The sequence below is a fragment of the Hyperolius riggenbachi genome, chromosome 6 (assembly GCF_040937935.1).
Source record: "Hyperolius riggenbachi isolate aHypRig1 chromosome 6, aHypRig1.pri, whole genome shotgun sequence".
Classification (NCBI taxonomy): Eukaryota; Metazoa; Chordata; class Amphibia; order Anura; family Hyperoliidae; genus Hyperolius; species Hyperolius riggenbachi.
In genome coordinates, this window is record NC_090651.1 from 311,801,069 (window position 1) to 311,821,810 (window position 20,742).

The 20,742-nt window shown below is 43.7% G+C and overlaps 1 protein-coding gene across 3 annotated transcripts in view; it reads left to right on the plus strand.

The window, feature by feature from the left end:
* Positions 1 to 20,742, plus strand: part of MYADM (myeloid associated differentiation marker) — a 65,419-nt gene that overhangs the window by 41,818 nt on the left and 2,859 nt on the right. The window contains exon 1 of one of the 3 annotated variants that reach the window (XM_068242982.1): positions 12,340 to 12,414. The exons of the other annotated variants lie outside the window; for them this stretch is intronic. The gene's annotated coding sequence lies outside the window, so the exon portion shown is untranslated. Of the gene's footprint in view, positions 1 to 12,339; positions 12,415 to 20,742 lie in introns of those variants that run through there. 3 annotated transcript variants of the gene reach the window in all.

The following is a 20,742-nucleotide window of genomic DNA, read 5'->3' on the forward strand; positions in this document are numbered from 1 at the left end:
ACTGATGGCACCAGGCGCGTACTGCGCAGGCCCAGTATGGTCTGCCTGCGCCATGTGCTCCTGGTGACATCAGCGGGAGCGAGGACACGGCAACGCAGGCGCAGTGGTTTTCAGACTTTAAAGTCTGAAATTCCAGAAGTGAGCCAGAGGCGGGGCCGGAGCATCGGTAAGTGGCTGCGCGGGCACAGGATGTCTGCTGGGGACCATTACAAGCCCCAGGTAACTTCAACTCATTTTCCCCCGATTTCTCCCCCCCCCCCCCCCCCCCTGCCTACAGTATCCCTTTACGTGGTTAAAGTGGACCTGAGCTCTTGCACAGGACAGAAGAAAAACCTATAGAAATGCACCCTGTGTGTATTTAGAGAGTTTGGCCTGTCTAATTCCCCCTCATCTGTGTCTAAACACCACTGTGATTTGATCACTCAGCTGTGTCAGCTGGCTGCCACGGCAGAGCAGCTAATTTATAAACCACCCGGATGTTAACCCTCTGTCTGCTTCCATAAAAGCAGGAAGTACACACAGCAGATTTATAGTAGGATTTGCATCAGCTGTAACAAACAATTGTTTTTCTTTAAAGGTTAATATATGTTAATATGCTGCTGCGTATCTTTTAGAGCAGAGAGGAAGTTCTGAGTTTAGGTCCGCTTTAAGCAGATCACTATTTTATTTTTTCGAGTTTTGAGGCCTTGAAACTGAACTAAAAGAATTTTATGTCCACCGCCCCACCATGGCCAGCATTTATTGAATTATACATCTCAGAAATTACATTTCCTTTCTTCCTTTGTCTGAGGCTGTGAAAAAAAAATAGTTGGTGGATATTGATATTGGTTCTCCATTTTCCTTAATAACCGCAACTTCTGACAGAAATGAACAATCTGGAAACAGAAGCATTCTGTCTTTGGGCTGGTGCACACCGAGCGGCTTTTTCAGCGTTTCTGCAGCCGCTTGCGGCTGCGGATACGCTTGGTCAATGTATCTCAATGGGGTGGTTCGCACCAGAGCGGGAGGCGTTTTGCAGAAACGCATACTCCCGGGGTGAGGCATTTTTTGGATTGCGGATGCGTTTCTGCCTCAATGTTGAGTATAGCAAAAAGGCAAACCACTCTGAAAAAACGCCTGTTCAGAGCGGTTTTGCCGGCGTTTTTGTTACAGAAGCTGTTCAGTAACAGCTTTACTGTAACAATATATGAAATCTACTACACCAAAACCGCTACACAAAACCGCAAAACACTAGCTGAAACGCTACAGAAAAAGAAGAAAAAGTGTTTCAAAATCTGCTAGCATTTTGCGGATCTGCTAGCAGTTTTTGGTGTGCACCAGGCCTCAGTGTGTGGAAAAACATGGTTTCTTGATAGAGAAGGCTTGAATCTTGATATTCTTCTGGCTGTGGTTGTAGCAAGGAAAAAAATGCTGTTTTTACTCACAGATGTTTCAGTGACACTTCCAACAAAAGGCTCAAACATTCTCTGGGTTAACCTTGACAAAGCACAGACTAGATTCCATGGAGGACATGTTGATCTAATACTTAGCTTTAAATGGCAAGCAGCAGTAAGGAATCCCTTGATCCAAGGATGATCCACTAACTTAACATCATAAAAGGACTTGAGGGTGGAAATCTGAGACTTTAACGTGACCGCGATAGGAAAGACCTCAGGAACAAAGATGGGAATAGCCAAAACCCAGTAATATGCTCACAAACATGGTTATCAGTAGGAAGGTTGTACCCCCAGAAATAGACTTTGTGGTGGAAAATCAGAAAGTACTAGAGACTCTCAAGTGGTACAGAGCTAAAGCTGTGTAGAGTTTCGTTCTAATAACATGAGAGGTGGACCTCTGGTGAATAGGGATGATCGGAAAGAGCACATTCCGTTCCGCCGGAAATCACGGATTCCGTCAGTGTTAAATTCCGTCACTATGAAAATTCCGCCGGATTTGTACGAAATTCCGCGGAATCCCGGATTCCGGCGCAAAAATTAAAAAAATCACTAAAGTATCCTTGTTTATCCTATATGGTGGCCCATAGTCCCTATTTCCTCCCCAGCTTACATACTGTGGCTGGGAATTGAACCCAGGTCTAAGTGTGTGGTAGGTAACTCATTTAACTCTCTCTCGCTCTCTCTCTTGCTCTCTCGCTCTCTCTTGTAAACCAAAGCCCCCCTTGAACGGCTTTGTGCTAATGCGGTTCATGCATGAGTGCAGTCGCAGTGTGCAGCAGGTCCTGGACGGGTAGAGGATGTTCCCTCTCCTAGGAATGTGACTGGGGGGGGGGGGGATTGGTGGGGAAGGAGGGATGACAGGCGGCATAGCACTCCACAGAGGACACAGAGGCAGCAGTGGGGATATTTGTAGCATTGTCCGGCTAGTCTGTAGGTGCTTATTTTTGTCAAAGTTAAAATGTCTCTGTCTACCTCGCCATTCCAGCACTGTGTCCTCCCGAAGCTAGCAGCTGCTTTCTCCTAGGAGAGTAAGTGCGGCCGCACTGCGACTGCCCACTGACACAGACTCCCTCTGATCCCGATCAGTTCCATGCTTCTGTGCATGTGCAAGCTGTCAACAAGGCCTTGTCAAGGGTTTTCCAGAGGACACAGTGCTGGAACGGGACGGTGGGGGACAATAGGGGAAGCCTCTGGATTGTACACAAGCTTCTCTCTGAGGGGAGTACCCATTGGGGCACTTTTTTCCCCCTACAGGTGTAAGAATACAATCTTCATTGTACAATCTGACCACTTCTGTGTAATATGAGGGACTACCTAAAGTGCACCCAGTTTACCCTTCTACTACAAAGATTTGGTAAAATTGTACAACCAAGATTGTATTATTGATAGACACCTTTAAACAACCAACCCTCGCCCTCTCAATTGACAGTATGTGCTTGTATACAGAGCATCTTCTCCACTGGAAATGCATAAGGAGGGGCTTGGACACTTGTATGTATTTTTTAACCGATCTAATCTTTGATCAAAACTGTTGAAAATCAGTTGTCCCAGCAAATTTGATTCAATTTACATCAACTTTGGGCAATGTGATCAGACCCGTTGGGAGGTCTCCATATAGAAAAGGTGCTGTAGCCGGTGGATGAATGGCAGCAAAGCGTTGCACTGCATCCTTGTGGTACAATGCTTCTGGTTGCTCCTTAGACTTCCACTGATCTGTTGAGCGCTCAGTGTGGTGTACAGGGGTGTTGCTAGGATCCCAAGAGATTCGGGGCACTTTTGGGCACTCCAGATGGAAAATGGGTGTGGCCACGTACCAGAATGTGGGTGTGGTCATGGGTGGAGCCAAATTTACATCAACTTGACAGCAGTCTAAGTAGTCCTGCCAAGAAAAATGTTGGTTGAAGCCCCCTCTCCATCCTAGTGGATCCCCTCCCATGCTCCCATGGGTCTCCCATTAAGGCACCACAATTCCCAGTATGCCCCCATAGAAGAATCACAGCTCCCTGCATGCCCCCACATAAAGGCATCACAGCGCCCAGCATGGCAACCCAACGCCCAGTAAGCCCATATGGAGGCACCACAGCACCCAGCATACCCCTGATTAATACACCACAGCTCCCAGGATGCCCGCCATTGAGGCACCACAGCTGACTCTCTGCCTGGGGGACATCCGGGGCACTCCAGAAGAGATCCGGGGCAGGTGCCACTGATCTTTGGGGCTAGCAGTGCCCCTGGTGGTGTAGGAATGCATCACTGTTCCATCAATTTCCAGTCAGAGGCATTGATTGGTCAGACCATAACTGACCTGTATGTTCCTAGATTTATACATCTTTACGAAGTCTAGTAAAGATGGTTACATTTTCTGTCCAGTCCTATCTGCACTTAGACACGGCTGAGATTGCTTTCTGAAACTTACTTGTGTTCTTGAAACTTACCTTAAACATAGGTGTGAACACACTTAACTGAAAAACACATTTCCGTTTTGAACTTGTACACTTACCATGTGTGACTTTTGCTTGTTTGCATAGCAAGTGTTTGTTTTATTTTGCTATGCAGAGTATATGATTGTCCTTGGGCTTTTGGGTTCCCTTAAAGGGCACTTAAGCCAGGAATAAAAAAAATCAGTTTTACTTTGCTGGGGATTCTATTAGCCCCCTCCAGTCGTCCTGTGCCCTCGCAGTCACTCATGGAGCGTCCTGCCCCCCGCCGCCAGCTAGTTTTGTTTTCGCTGACAGGCTTGGCCACACGTATTTTTCTTCATGTTCCCGTCCGCAGTAGCGTCCTGCACCAGTGCAGGACGCTATTGAGGACCGGAACATGAAAAATACGCGTGACCAGGCCTGCGCAAATGCAGAAAGCCCGCCGACTCACTGCGCCGCTGGCGCAGGCACAGTACAGGCCGACCTGGAGGTCGCCCTGACGTCATTGCCGGGAACTGGGAGCGAGCTGTGGCGAACAGCTGCGGCGAGGGACATGCTTGGGGCTGGAGGAAGCCCCCGGTAAGTAGCACTTATTTTATTAAATGTTCCCTGATGACTCCTTTAAGTGTCCCCTTAAGGAACCCTTTAATTGTGCAATTTTTAGAGAGTGATCGTGTCTATAATGCTTTCATTTGTATAGTGCTTTTCTCCTGTCGGACTCAAAGCCCTTGAGAGCTGCAGCCGCTAAGGGCGTGCTCAGTTCTGCAGCGTTAGGAAGTCTTGCCCAAGGACTCCTTATTGAATAGATGCTGCCCCCAGCCAGGATTTAAACCCTGGCCTCCTATGTCAGAGGTATTGCCTTTAAAGGGAACCTAAATTTAGAGGGATATGGATGATTCCTTTTAAACAATACTAGTTGCCTGGCAGTCCTGATAATCTCTTTAGCTGCAGTAGTGTCTGAATAACAGACCTGAAACAAGCATGCAGCTAATACTTAGTCTTACTTCAGTCAGAGCACCTGATCTGCATGCTTGTTGAGGGGCTGTGGATGAAAGCATTAGAGACACAGGATCAGCAGGAGAGTCAGGCAACTGGTATTATTTTAAAAGGAACAATCCATATCCTTCTCAGTTTAGGTTTCCTTTAACCAGTGCACTATCCAGCCACTGTCAAGAATAAACATTTAGATTTTCACCTGTCTAAACTGATGAGATAAACAATTGTATCTATCCTCCTTCTCCCCTAAAAAAATGACTTTTTTTTTTTTTTTTTTAGATATCCTCCAGTTTTATTTTTTTTTAAATTCTACTTTTTAAGTTTACTGTTTCATTGTCTCTGCTCAATGACACATGCATTGAAGTATGCCAGAACTAAAATCTATGAACTATTGACCCCTTTTATCTCTTTCCTGCGCTCAGACGCCATTTTCTGCCAGGAAAGTGTTTTATAACAGTAATTCCTTATCAGTAGGGATGATCAGAGATGCAAATACTTCCAAGTTTATGCAAATCTATGCAGTTTCAAAACAGACCTGGGTTTAAATTGATAGGTCCATTTTCAAACTGCATATATTTACATAAAAATGTGCATACATTTGCATCAAATTGGAATAATTTGCATATCATTAATCATCCCTACTTATCAGTGTGGGCTATGAAACTCACTCCTGATTTTAACTCTTTTAGGCAGAGAAAGAAAATAAATCAACACAGCAGTCTAGTATGTGTGCTTGGCACTGTACAAACCCATGTGTATCTCCATTATGTCACATGTCACCTTGTGTGGGACACCAAATAACTAATTAGATAATTTATTGTAATGCAGAACTGTTAATTCAACGTTTCGGGACGTCCTAGCATCCCTTTGTCAAGGAAATAAATTCAGCCAGAACTTAATCCAGTCCAATGATTAGCATTCCATTCACCAACAGGCGATGTGCTCTGTTCCATGGCGTCTAGCGTTCTGATGTCACCTTATGTATCCTTTAGGAAAATGATCAATAATGTCATCATTCAAGATTGATTGTGTCCGTCGGCTCTTCTGTTTTCTTACAATATGATCTGAATAATCTGATTGTAAATATGAATGTTCACTACAAATTGTATCATAAAGGGGCACCTTCAGGCCCTCTGCAGAAAATCCTAGTGGGAAATGGAACCCTGTAATACAATTTGCCTGAAATGAACATTCAAGCACATCCTTCCCTGCTGTGGTCTTTGCAGTGAGTCATATGTGGAAGAATGTGCTTTGGAAGATGCAGATTTTTTTTTCTCCATTTAGGAGTCAGTATTACATCACAGTGTTGGTCATGGGGATTAGGAAATGTCTTGTATCATATTTCTGGATGTCTGGGGCTGAGCTCTCCATACATTTCATGTATTAGTAGTCAGCCTCTTCTGGTTTTCTCAAAGGGCGTGTTGTGCAGAGTTGCAGCCTTTGCACTATACAGTTGCCACTTTTCAGACTGTAAGGGTACGTACAGACATACGATAACGATCGTTCGTTCTGAACGACGAACGATGTTAAAGGAGGTATCGGCCGATGATCGTTTGAAGAAAGGCCACTTTGAACATCGTTCGTGTACGAACGATCTTTGAACGAGCGTTGCGTGCGCAACATGATGTATAAACTGATTTCAAACACAAGTGTCAAAAAGAACTGTTTGAGCATGTGCAAAGCTTTGAGAACGAACGATCAACGACCGATCGTTGTACAGACATTACTTTTTGAACGATGGTCGTTGGAAAAGATCTGGCAGAATGGATCGTTCTTTACCAACGACATATCTCGTTGGTCGGTCGTTTTAATGATCATTCGTGCACTTTTTACGAACGATCGTCGGGCAATGCCGTCGGTAACGATCGTTTTAAACGACTATAGTCGCATGTCTGTACGCACCCTTAAGGAAATGGGAGCATCCAGGGGGACGAGGAGTATTAATATAGGGATAATGCAGAGACTGTATCTGATCGGATATGGACCCAATATCCTAACATTTCACTGTAAGGACGCTGGCGCACGCACAATGTGGAGTGAAGATACCAGCACACAAGCTGTCACATCCTGCAATCCATACATATTTCTGTACTTTGGTAAAGTCTTGCAGTCTAGTAACATTGACTGACTTAGAGAGTATAGTGGTCTGACTTCCTGCAATTTGGAAGGGCCTTTAAAGTGACACTGAAGCGGGAAAAAAAACTCATGATATAATGAATTGGTTGTGTAATACGGATAATTAATAAAATATTAGTAGCAAAGAAAATGGTGTCATATTTTTATTTTCAGGTATATAGCTTTTTATTTTTTTATTTTTAATAACATTGCATCATTTTCTAATAATTGCAGTTTCCACAATACACTCAGCAGGCTAGTGACCCTTTGAACTTTTCTCTGCAGAAAAACCATAAACAAAGAAGAAAGAATGAGATACGGTTGAGATAAGAGCTTCAAAAGACAGTGCTGTCCATGACTTTATAAAGTAGCAGATGTGAAAGAAGCTCTTTCTTTTGCATAGATAACTGACATTTCTTGACTCTTCCTGTAGTGGAAACAATATGAGACTCATATCTGTGCTAATGGTTTATTTCTTAGCTGTACTACACATACTCATTATATCATATGTTTATTTTCACTTCAGATTCCCTTTAAAATGATTACACAGTAACAACCACCTCCTCCTTCTTTTGTTTGTCAGTCTATGGCTCTGCTGCTAACATTTTGGTGCCATATACCACAAAACAACCTCAGGTGCCATGTACCGAAAGACACCTTCAGTATGGTATTGAGAGGTCTGTCAAAAACCTTAAAGCGTTGCTATCATATAAATCCGGCATAGCAGGGTCTGAACCCTCTATAACAGTAATTATAGATTGACGGTGTACCTTGAATTGAATCAGAGCACTCAGTATAGGATTTTATAAAAAAAATTGTATTTGCTTATCATACAGCATATATACAAAATATAAACAGTTCCAAGTAGTGTTTCAGTCTAATGGCCCATACTCACGGGCTACAATTGTCGCCCGTGAGTATGCGCCGTCGCACGGGCGCGCACCCCGAACTGTCGCCCGTCGCTGATGTCACCAGGCGATTGGCGTGGTCAATGGCCTGGCGGCAGTCGCCGCCGCAACTCCGCCGCAACTGTCGCTAGTCCGCATGAGTACACGGACTAGCGACAGCAACCTCCATTGCGGTATGCGGAGCTTCCGGTGGGGGGAGGAGGAACGTCGGCGACAGCTTCCGTCGCGCCGCTGGTCCCTCTTCCGCGTGTGTACGCGGAGGGACCTGGCGAGGAGCTGTCACCGGCCTGTCGCCCACACGCTCACGTGTGCTGGCGACAGGCCACTTTTGCAGCCCGTGAGTTTGGGCCATAACAGTATTCCATCTCATCATGGCCTTTGTAGCCAAGCGATCATCAATCTTCTAAGCACATTCAAAAAAGTATATAACAGTTGTGTTATGTAGAATAAGATCAAAAGTAGTCTCATCTGTATCAGTAGCTGTGTATCTAGTAGCTGTGTAAAACTTGTAGTAATTTTCTTAAAGGACTTACGAGGCCAAAAGGACTAAAAAAGTAAAGTACCTGCATGATGTTTAAATGTACGGAGGATGCCATTGCCGCGAGTGGGCAGTGCAGCTCTAGGGCCTCCCCCTCCGATCCAAGCTACAGTGCGTGGTTCGAGGGGTTGGCCCTAGAGCTGCGCAGCCACACTCGCGGCAATGCGGACTGCGCAGCCGCGGGCAGCTCCGGTGGCCATATTAGGAGTGGCAGGAGAGGCCGACTCGGCATGTGGGGTCGCGATCGGCACGGGGGGCGATTTTCACTAAGGGGACCCGGTGGAACTGCACGGAGGGCGAGGATGGCGTCCTCCGTGCATTTAAACGTCATGCAGGTGCTTTACTTTTTTTAGTCCTTTTGGCCTCGTAAGTCCTTTAAAGAAATAGCATAAAAAATAACTTCTAAAAAAACTTCTTGCTAAAATCTTAAAACATAATGCTGAAAAATTGATAAAGTAAATCACCAGAATATTAAGCATATTACCCCTTCTCCGTCATCTCTTCAGCATCTAGAACCACTTGTGGTAAGGTAGCTTCTGCCTCATGTGTCTTCTCAGGAAATTGTTGGGCTTCTGCAAACTATGAGCTTTCAGCTCCTACTTTTATAGTGATTGGATGCAATATGGCTGCCTAATCTGGAAATTCCCTGAATCCCAGGTTCTGATTGGCTAAAGATTCTGATTAGGTAATTTCTGATGCAGTTAATTAAAAATGGACGTCACCAGCCATCTTGTCTACTGGTTGACTTTTTTGCCCCAGACATTGAACTTCCAAACAGTAAACAATGTCATTTATGATGCATTTCTGATAATTTGTACTTCTGCTAATTAGTTTGGAATGTGTCTGTTCTTTTCCAGAAAGAAGATTGGTCAAGTTGACACTAAAGGTGCATACACACATTAGACTATAGTCTTTGGAAAATGAAAGATCACAGACCAATCTTACCCCCTTCCATGTAGTATGAGAGCCATACTCTACACAGTCTATTCTATGGAGCTGAACTCGTCATCAGAAAAAAAATCTTTGCAAGATGCTGCACACAAACATGCTACACACACTCAAAAGATCTGTAGCTGCAAAAGATCTGTTCCTGCCAAAAATCCATTCCAGCAAATTGCAATGATAGTCTATGAGATCTGCAGATCATCATACACACATGATTTAACTGACATTCATCTGCAGATCAGATCCACCAGGGTGGATTTTCAGATCTGCGGATGATTGCTTGATCTGCAGATGAATGTCAGTTAAATCATGTGTGTATGATGATCTGCAGATCTCATAGACTATCATTGCAATTTGCAGGAATGGATTTTTGGCAGGAACAGATCTTTTGCAGATATTGATCTTTTGTGTCTGTACAGCATCTGTGTGTGCAGCATCTTGCAAAGATTTTTTTCTGATGTGGAGTTCAGCTCCATAGAAAAGACTGTGTAGAGTATGGCTCTCATACTACATGAAGGGTGGTAAGACTGGTGTGTGATCTTTCATTTTCCAAAGACTATAGTCTGATGTGTGTATGAGCCTTAACACAGACCAGTAATAGTCTTTAGCAATTTAAGGCTTATTGGAACATACAGGGCTTCTAATATACTTATTTAATTATAAAGCTTATATAATTCTTCTTAAAACAATTAATCATCTAAGATTAATTGCATATTGAAATGTAATAATATAAAATCATGTTCTATATATTTGCCTTTCTTGTGAATAAATATAACTTCAACCGGCAGATGTCAGCATTTCATCATCTTTAACTGATTGGGAAAACACCTTCTTTTTGTTTTATATTTTGTTGAGGCCTGTTCCCAAAACATCATGTGTTATCAGCTATCAGTGTTCAAACCTATTGCAATGTTTATACTTTTCATATTTTGACTTTCTCTGGCTGAGAAATGTTATCTTTTCTTGTTGGCCTTGTAACATGTAAACCATCTTCTAGCTTACAAGTTAAAATAATCTTATAAGCTTCACAGCCTGGAATATGCTGAGATGTCTCAGAGCAATATTTTAAAAAAGTACTCTAACTTTACAGTTTACAATGAAATTTTGCATAGAACATTAAAACTTAAAACATACACATATGACAGCTTTTCCTGCATAAATAAAACCGCTAGAATTCGGACAGGTCCATATCTTGACCTATCAGGGCAGTTATTGGTTCCGGAAGATGTGCACACGGATTTTCGCTACCTGGTGTTTCTGGCGCAGGGTGGTATTAATTACTATTCCGCCTCTCTGAGGGAGAAGTAATTTGGCGTTGGCGATCACCGGCACCCAAATTACACTGCGGCCATAGTCATAACATTATGTCTATGATGACACCCATGTCAGGCTCAGCGCAGTGAAGAATACGTGCCAAAATGACCTGTTTCACCAGAAGAGGGCTCTAAACAGCTTTAGGGCCTGAGCCCACTAACGCAGTTGTGTTCTGCTATTCAGCAACACATCAGTGTTTGTTAAAAAAAATAATAAAAAAGTCCTGAAAGGACAACTGTAGGGATGCTGCCGTTTTTTGTTTTTTTTACTTTTGTGCAATACCAGTTGCCTGGCTATCCTGTTGATCCTCTGCCTCTAATACTTTTAGCCATAGATCCTGAACAAGCATGCAGCAGAACAGGTGTTTCCAACATTAATGTCGGGAACTTACAAGATTAGCTACATGCTTGTTTCTGGTGTTATTCAGACTCTACTGCATCCAAATAGATCAGCAGGACTTCCAGGCAACTGGTATTGAACAAAAGAAAAAAGAAACACGGCAGCCTCCCTACAGTTGTCCTTTTAACTGTTTATGTTCTTGCAGTATAGCACAGTTTGGAGCATACAAGTAATGTGAGACCTGCCTGATCTGCAGTAGGCTGCTCATGTATTCATGTTTACATCTGCTGAGCAGGAATAGCTTGCAGGCCACTGGCAGTAAGAAGACAGAAAGTGGAAAAGAACAAGTCTAGTCTCAAACTGTGGGATAGAGAGCCAAGAAATACATTGCCTCACTCCATGCAGCATGTGAAGGTACTACTCAGGGACTTGCTGTATCTTTCTGAAAGGTTGATATTGGCTCTTAAAGAGACACTGAAGCGAAAAAAAAATGATGATATTATGATTTGTATGTGTAGCACAGCTAAGAAATAAAACATTAAGATCAGATACATCAGTCTAATTGTTTCCAATACAGGAAGAGTTGAGAAACTCCAGTTGTTATCTCTATGCAAACAAGCCATTAAGCTCTCCGACTAAGTTAGTCGTGGAGAGGGCTGTTAGCTGACTTTTATTATCTCAATTGTTCCTGGACTATTTACTTTTCCTCTGCTAGAGGAGAGGTCATTACTTCACAGACTGCTCTGAAAGACTCATTTTGAATGCTGAGTGTTGTGTAATCTGCACATATTATAGAATGATGCAATGTTAGAAAAAACACTATATACCTGAAAATAAAAGTGTGAGAATATTTTCTTTGCTGCTAATCTTCTAGTAATTATTCATAGTACACAACCAATTCACTATATCATTTTTTTTTTTTCGCTTCAGTGTCTCTTTAAGTAATCAGGCACTTCTCGTCATGCCGTGATGGGAGTGGGGTAAGGGCCTTGTGTTTTTGATTTATTTTTATTTTCATTTTATTTAATAAAAATACTTTAAATAAAGCCATCTATTAGTTTAGAGAAACCTCTATTATATTTGATTTATATGGCATCAAGCTCTTCCATAGGACTGTATAGAGTACAGCGGAGGATAGATACATGAGAAGTTTAACACACAGTGCAAGCATTGTTTTTCAGAGGTCCCCGGCTGGCTGTTTTGCTGGCGGCCCACCAGGGGCTCAGTACACCCCTGCCCCCGTCCTGTGCGTCCATCCTCTCACTGCTCACCTCCCGCTCTATTGCCTGGCATCTCAATTTCCTCACACGGCTTGTATTCACGGGGCACAGGAGGAGAAGCAGTCACTAGACTGAGGTGACCTTTGAGAGGATGAATATGTATTACTGGAGCGTCCGCAGGAGGTGAGAGAAGCATGGATACAAATGTGCCCATGCTCTGCTGCCATATACTGGGTAGCGTGAGCACAGGATGGAGCGGTGCAAGCTGGGATATGGGGGGGGGGGGGGGGGGGGAGTTTGCCACACGATCATACCTCCCAACACAGGACAGGCACAGGTGCGGCCATTAGAACATACGTTCAGAGGGTCTGTGCGTGGCAACGGTGGTATCAGAGGCTTCCACTTCCATTCACCTAGATAAACATCTAACCTTTGTTTGTTTTCATTTGTCTCAGGTTCACAGGTCTCAGGTGTGTGTGTGGGGGGGGGGCCTCCTCCTCCTCCTCCTCCTCCTCCTCCTCACCCTATCCGCTTCTTCAGTGGTAATTGGGAGTATCCAGGGGTTGTGAATTCGCTATGCCGAATGCAAACACCAACACAAATGTTTAGTAAGACAAATAAGAGAAAAGCCAGGCAGTGTCCAAAAGGCTTTATCCCATGCATTGCACTCGGCGTACAATGCAGAGGTGGGTGTTAGAATCCCTTCTTCACGTGCTCTGATGGGTCTAATTCTTAGTAAAGGGTTTCCATTTAGTCCATTCTATAAAATTCTGACATCACACAAGCCCCCCACGTGCTATATGCCGGCAGTCACGTGGGAGCCAAATGTGCAAATCACACAGCGCAGACAGATTACCGATATTTTACTATGGCTAAACCTAACACTACTCTCACACAGAACCCCCTGCTGCCTAACCCTAACCCTTAAGTTTTGGCCCATCCCCCCCCCCCCCCCCAAGCCTTAATTCATCCGCTGCCTCAAAGCCACAGTATGCGGCTAGGGTGGTACATTTCAGCGCCTGTAGGCGTCTGATTACTGGCAGATATACTAAAGGAGCTTTCGGAAATGCACATTGCAGTAAGCTCCTTTAGTATGTCTGCCGGTAATCAGATATACCACCTTAGTTTTTTTTTTTTTTTTTTTTAGCAGGTAATTTTTGGGTCTGGGAGGCGCCCTATAGTGGGTGCCATGCACCCAAATTTCTGTGTTTTGCCGCAAGTTGCAGCTTTTACAATAGGCGTCTATGGTGGCTCCTTTTTTCCTGTTTTGACCAGGAGGGGGGGGGGGGTGTAAAACACTAGGGGGGACAGCGCTGGGGGTTCCGTTGCATTTTCTACTTGTCCCAATATTGCATGCCATTACCACCATACTCCCAATCGAGCATGTCTGCTCCAGATTTTCCAGCATCTCTGATCGATGCATGTGACTAATTTATTGCATTGTCGATTGGGCATGCTCTTGGCACTGATTTTCATTCAATTATTATTATTGGGTGGTCGATCAGCCGCCAAGTCGAGTGGTGGTATGGGGGGCCTCTACTCTTGGAAAGCTCTGCCAGCCACATTAATCTCGGCGGTGCAGGTAATTGTTTAGCAAACGGTGCTTTGGTAGTTTTGGTCTGTAAAGACAGGAAGGAAGAGCCACACCCAGCTGGCTCAGTTCAGCTTCAGATACACACAGCTTGTTAACGGTTACCTCACTGCTCAATGCATGGTTTCAGCAGGAAACTTCTGTGACTCATATCCTTGTGTTCAGTCTTCTGGTTTAACCTCCTCCCTTGGAGAAAGGAGCTGAACAATCTGACGGAAAAGAAAAGGCGTGTAGGGGTTGGTACAAATAAGATATGCAAATCTCGGAAATGCAGAAATACTCCCATATATAGATGATGTATTATTAACATACTGTATATATTAAAGAATATATGTATTTTAAATCAAGTGGATATTTCATTTGTGCATTTTTTTCCACTCATTTATAATATTTGCTATCCTGTTTGTACAAAAGCTGCCTAATTTTTGCTTTCCTTAAAGGACAAGTGAAGTTAGAATATAGAGGCAGCCATATTTCTTTCCTATAAAGCAATATCAGTTGCCTGGCAGCCCTTCTGATCTATTTGGCTGCAGTAGTTTCTGAATAAGACCAGAAACAAGCATGCAGCTAATCTAGTCAGATCTGACAATAATGTCACAAACACCTGATCTGCTGCATGCTTGTTTAGGGTCTATGGCTACTTTATTAGAGGCAGATGATCAGTAGGATAGCCAGGCAATCTGCATTGCTTAAAAGGAAAAAAAAACATGGCGGCCTCCATATCCCTCTAACTTCATCTGCCCTATTTATGTCAGGGGGAAATTGTATTAAAACATGTTTCATTTATATTGTATTCTGTTGTATCTGAAAAGGTCTTTTTAGACTTCTCTAGAAAAACAAACAAACTCAAAAACATTTCATATAGGCCAGTGATGGCTAACTTTGGCACTCCAGCTGTGACAAAACTACAAATCCCATCATGCTTCTGCCTCCCCAAGTGATGCTTAGAGCTGTCAGAGTATAGCAATGCCTCATGGGACTTGTAGTTACACCACAGCTGGAGTGCCAAGGTTAGCCATCACTGATATAGGCTGAGTAAAAGCTATGTGAAATGTTTCATCCATGCTCCCTGTCTCGCAAGAATTACCACACAAACTGCACACATGCCACAGACTTCACGTTGGAGTAAGTTGCCCCACCTACTGCTGAAATCTGATATTACCATTTGACTTGGAAATGCAGATTTTTCTCTCGGGGAGCAGCTGTGTATTTTGGGCAGCGTTCAGTTCTTTAAGCACTTCAAACAGCACAGAGACAGGAATGCAGCCATTTATTTGGGGCCTGAGGAAGTGAGGGCCCTGCCATATTGGTCCACAGCATGCATCCAGTCAGACATGGGCAATTTACATTCTTCCTTGAATTGACTTTTAAAGTAAAGGCATTCAAGCAAAATTATCCTAGCAACAAAATCCAACATCGGCACAAATGTTGAGGGCTGCAAAGCACAATGTATTGTTATTTAAAACTTTAGCATGTATTGTTTTAAATAGTGTTTAATAGAATCTTTCCATAAATATAAACTTAAAAGTCCAAAAGAATATTAATGGCAAGAATCACGATTAGGCTTAGTTTACATTACAAATTGCAATTGCTAATCGCTTAGTGATTGCGATTTTGCAAAGCGATCTCCAGAGGGTTTTTTTTCTCCTTTTTTTTTTTTTAGGAAAGTGTGTTTTTGCACATTGCTTTAACTGGCGGTATGATTATTTCCAGATTTTAGGATCTAAAATTTTTACAAGCTTTTAGACTTTAAAAGCAGGAAACAATTCATACAACAGTGAGATCTGCAGCAGCCCCTGCACAGACTCTCCTCCCTGGAAACCAGCACTGCAATTCTCCCTCCGTCCTCCAGGTGACGCAGTACCCCTATAGTGAGACCGCCGTCTGTCGTCATGATCACAAACAGCAATCTCACCAGAGGGATCGAGAGCATCTGAGGATCGGAAGAAGAATGGCTGCCAGCATCTGGATCCCGGGTGAGGTGAGTTAGAAACACCGCCACACTGCGCTGTCTCATCATACTTCCCGGCATCTACCTCAAGTCAGACTCGGGATTACCATTCCTGGCTTCTTTTTTCCACCCCGAGCCTGACTCGGGGTTACCGCAAAGGAGGTTAAGAAAACTTGCTCTACATACGGTGCAGGCAGCATGTTTACAATTTTCTCATTGAAGAGAGAGGTCCCCGAACCATTCCACTTCATTACATGTAACCTCTTGTGGGTTTACGTTTTTCTTCATTAAATTCTTGTGATACTTGTCTCGCCATTAACAACTCTAGTGCACCATTTCGAATACAAAACCGACATTTGCTGCCATGAGGTCAAACTTCAATGCGGACGTTAAAATAATACACAAAGATGTGCTTCATGGAATGAATTGTTAATGTCCTTTGGAAAAATGATCACAAATGGAATTCTGCTTCCATATAAGGTCACTCCCTGGAAGGCCTGGCCTCCTTCCAAGCTGTTCAGTGAGTGTGTTGCTGGCCCAGAGTTCCTCAAGATGTTAAAGATGTTTACATGTCACTAATGTACTGGAGTTCCTTCACAATGGGAAACTTGGCAAAATTATCTCACGTTGTTTATACTAATAATTTACAAACATCGTAGATCTTGACTAAGATATGGCAGCTTGGCTGTGCCGCAAGGGCGTCAGCTATTTTATTGAGACAAATAGAAACCATAAAGTTTGGAACAGCTTTACACTAAGAAAAGTGCCAACAGCAACCAAGTGACATTTATTAGGAATGCAAGTAACAGAACCGAAATTGTTTATTATAAACTACTAGACAAAGTGTAGTGGAGAAGCCAGAAGCTTGGAGGCGCCTGCATGTACTAAGTGCTCCAGTTGTCCCGTGATCTTCACATTTCTTAGGAAACTTGAGCTTCCACCTTTACCAATTACATCTTACACAGTGATGACATATTGCACTTTTCTCCAGGCAGACTCCATGCCAGGGCTGCAGCCACTAGGGCGGGCTCAGTAGGCAGTAGCAGTGTTAGGGAGTCTTGTCCAAAGTCTCCTTACTGAATAGGCACTGGCTTACCTAACATGAAGAGCTGAAATGTAAACCCTGGTCTCCTGTGTCAGAGGCAAAAATTGCTATTTTTACCTTCTAGTTTGCTTCAGTACTCTCATTAGATGTAAACCGCCGCATCCCCGCCGCAAAATGAGGGCTTTAGACCCTCAAATCCCAGGGTAAACCTCCACGACCAAGATGCAGAACTTTCTGCTGTAGCTATGCCTCTCCTGCCGTCAATCGCACGCAGATCTCCGCCTCTGCCCGTCCATCTCTGTGAAGGAAGAGTGAGAGGGGCAGGGAGAGGTGGCGATCCGTGGCGTTTGACATCAGAAGAGGCAGAGCTGCAGCTGAAAGCTCTGCCTCTTTCAGGAAGCGCCAGCCGGATTGCCCCCCGTGGATTTGGGGGGGCTAAAGCCCTCGTTTGGTGGCGGAGATGCAGCAGTTTACATCTAACGAGTACTGAAGCGAACTAGAAGGTAAAAATAGCAATTTTTGCTCGCTTCAGTTTCTCTTTAAAGGACAACTGTAGTGTGAAGAATATGAAGACTGCCATAGTCATTACCTTTTAATTAATACCAGTTGCCTGGCAGCCCTGCTGGTCTATTTGGCTGCAGTAGCGTATGAATCACACCAGAGACAAGCATGCAGCTAATCTTGTCAGATCTGACAGTAATGCCAGAAACACCTGATCTGCTGCATGCTTGCTCAGGGGCTATGGCTAAAAGTATTCGAGGCAGAGGATCAGCAGGTCTGCCAGGCAACTCATATTGCTTAAAAGGAAATAAATATGGCAGCCTCCACATCCCTCTTACTTGAGTTGCACTTTAACCTGCCACTGAAGTGTGTGTAAGGGTAGGCAGCCTTAAAGCGGATCCGAGATGAAAAACTAACTATAACAAGTAAGTAACAGTATAACAGTAAGGGGGCTTTTAGGACCATTGTAGTCCCTTACACACTCCAATGAGTTCTGGGTCACCATGAGCTTGCTGGTTAGTCTGTGCCTCTCGGATTTACAAGCCCTACTCCATAGAGCCAAATTAATCCATGCCATGCACTGATGAGAATCAAACAATCTGAAACAGTCTGTATGCATGTTGGATTATTATGGCTCTGTACATATTAACAAGCTGACACATCATTGCATTCCAGTGGTTCTGGAGGTGTGTTTAGCTTCTAAGGGTAAAATGGTTAATTTGCATATATTCAGCAGTGTTGCTCTGGGAGACATCTCAAGCTCACTCCAACCTGAATTATCGCAAATTCTTTCTGTTTTAGGAAAGCAAACTTTTGTTTTTCTTAACATCTTAGTAAGGGGGCTTTTAGGACCATTGTAGTCCCTTACACACTCCAATGAGTTCTGAGTCACCATGAGCTTGCTGGTTAGTCTGTAACTATAACAAGTAACTTGGCTATATAGCTTATGTACAGTTTAGATCAGGCATGGGCAAACTTGGCTCTCCAGCTGTTATGGAACTACAAGTCCCACAATGCATTTGCCTTTGAGTCATGACTGTGGCTGTCAGACTCCTGCAATGCATTGTGGGACTTGTAGTTCCGTAACAGCTGGGGGGGGCCAAGTTTGCCCATGCCTGATTTAGATGGTTTAAACAGCAAATCTGTCTGCATACTGCTTTAATAGAATATGATTATTTCTTCCTGTGATACAATGACAGCAGCCATGTTGTTTGTAAACATTACAGAGACAGGCTTATCTGCACCATCAGCACTCTGACTGAAAAAAACCTAATCCCCCCCCCCCCTCCTCCCCCCTGCCTCTGAAATCTCTGGCTAGTAATACCTCCCCCTCCTCCTGCCCAGACTGAGCTCCCATGAGCCCTTGCTACTGCCAAGGCACTCTGAAAACTGTGAGTGGGGCTTATTTCGTTTATAGGGAATTAAAAAACAAAAAAAAGTATTTGGCTTGAGGAATGCCCTATAAACTATAGGAAAGGAACACAATTATGCAATGAGTAAAAGTTCATCTCGGATCCACTTTAAATGTAAACCTAATAAATGACATTCATACATAGAGTAGACTCTGGGAGGTCTAAAAGGGGCAGATATAGTAATTCTGAGCTTGATAGTGGGACCCTGGATATTGGCAAAGACCAGTTACGCTGATCTTATATTGTTTAAACTTTCTCTGATTTCATAACCCCTAGCTTAACACTAATCCTTTGCTTTATGCTTCGTGCAATCCCAAAGCTTTGTACACAGGCTCGCTGAAACTTGGTTGAGGCGTCTGACGAACACCTCTGCCGAGAATCCTGCACGAGTATAGTGGCCCCCGACTCCTTGGCCAGCAATCAGACTGGCTGCTATATGACCTTTGAACTACCGTATTTTCCGGCGTATAAGACGCCCCCAGGAGTAGAGGGCACAAACTAGGGAAAAAAAATATGCATACTAAACCTGGTGCGTCCATGTTCCAGGAGCGTCTTGTACATGTTCTCCCCAAATGGTGTCCACCTGTGTCCCTTATGTGGCCTCCTGTGTACCCATGTCTCCTCCTGTGTCCCTTATGTGTCCTCCATGTGTCCCTTTAGGTGTCCTTCTGTGTCCCTTTAGGTGTCCTCCTGTGTTGCCATTCCCTGGTGCCAGGTGGGTGCCCGCTCTCTGCCCCGCATCTCTAATCCCCCTGCACAAGTGTAACAGTTCAGACAGCCGGATCACATACCGCATGGCTTCCGGGATCTGTCTCCTGTGTAACGCTGCTGGTGGTCTTCTCCCCTGTGCGTCCGCTCCCTATTGCATGTCCGCTCCACCTTGTGCCAATGTAAAACATTGGGCAGCTGGCTTCCCTATCGCCGCAAGGATTGCAGACCTGTCCCCTGTGTGCGGACACATAATGTATAAATGCACCCATACATGAAAATGTATACACTGGGGGAACAGTATCGGGAGTTTTGTCGTGTTCGCCATTGCCACCGCTTGACCACGACAGCCCAACATCTTACAGCATCTGATCGATATACTCAGCGCGAAATTGGATGCATCGTCGATCGGGCAAGCACTTGGCGGCACCAATTTTCATCTGATTCGATGAATTGTATGGTCGATCTGCTGCTAAGTTGCTAGATGTATGGCCAACCTTAAATTAATGCATCACCCAGCTATCAGATATCATTTTACACTGAGTAAGGTGGAATGTTCATTTTAGACTTTGGCGACAGTTTTTTGACTTTCTGGTAGGTCTTCAACACAATTTAATTCTAATTCATGGAAGATCACATATTTGGCGGTGAGTATTGGCTTGTCTGTGACGTGCAGAGTAAAAGCAGGCAGAGCTACTGTATCAGGCTTACTAAGCTGTACATTAGTGTCACGTGTCTCAGGGCATGCAGCCATTGTTTTCTTAAAGCGGAATATAACCCTGCATTTCAACTTTGCTCTAAAACATTATTTACAGTATATTATATGCAACCAGCATTTTTTTTTTTACTAGACCAGCATTGGAAGGGTTACACAGGGCTTTAAAGTTCCTGGAGATTTCTACAGAAGCATCGGAAGCTGACAAAGATACATTTTGTTTACATAAATGTATCTAAGTGTTGAATGTGACTCTCTCTCTCAGGAGCTAGGGGACAGCCAAAGAGTGTGTAACATTTCTCAATAGATACATTTAACTAAAAAAAATGTAACAATCTGAACTTCTGCATATCTCTCCACGGAACTTTAAACCTCTGTGTTTAACCCTTCCAATGCTGGTCTAGTAAAAAAAAAAAAATGCTTTTTGCATATAATATGCTGTAAATAATGTTTTAGAGCAAAGTTGAAATGCAGGGTTACATTCCTCTTTAATAAATCAAGTTTAGAATAAACTTGACCCCAAACCATGATACTTGCCATGATGAATGGTTGTAAGTTATCTTTACGATGTCCTGTTTGAAAAAGTTT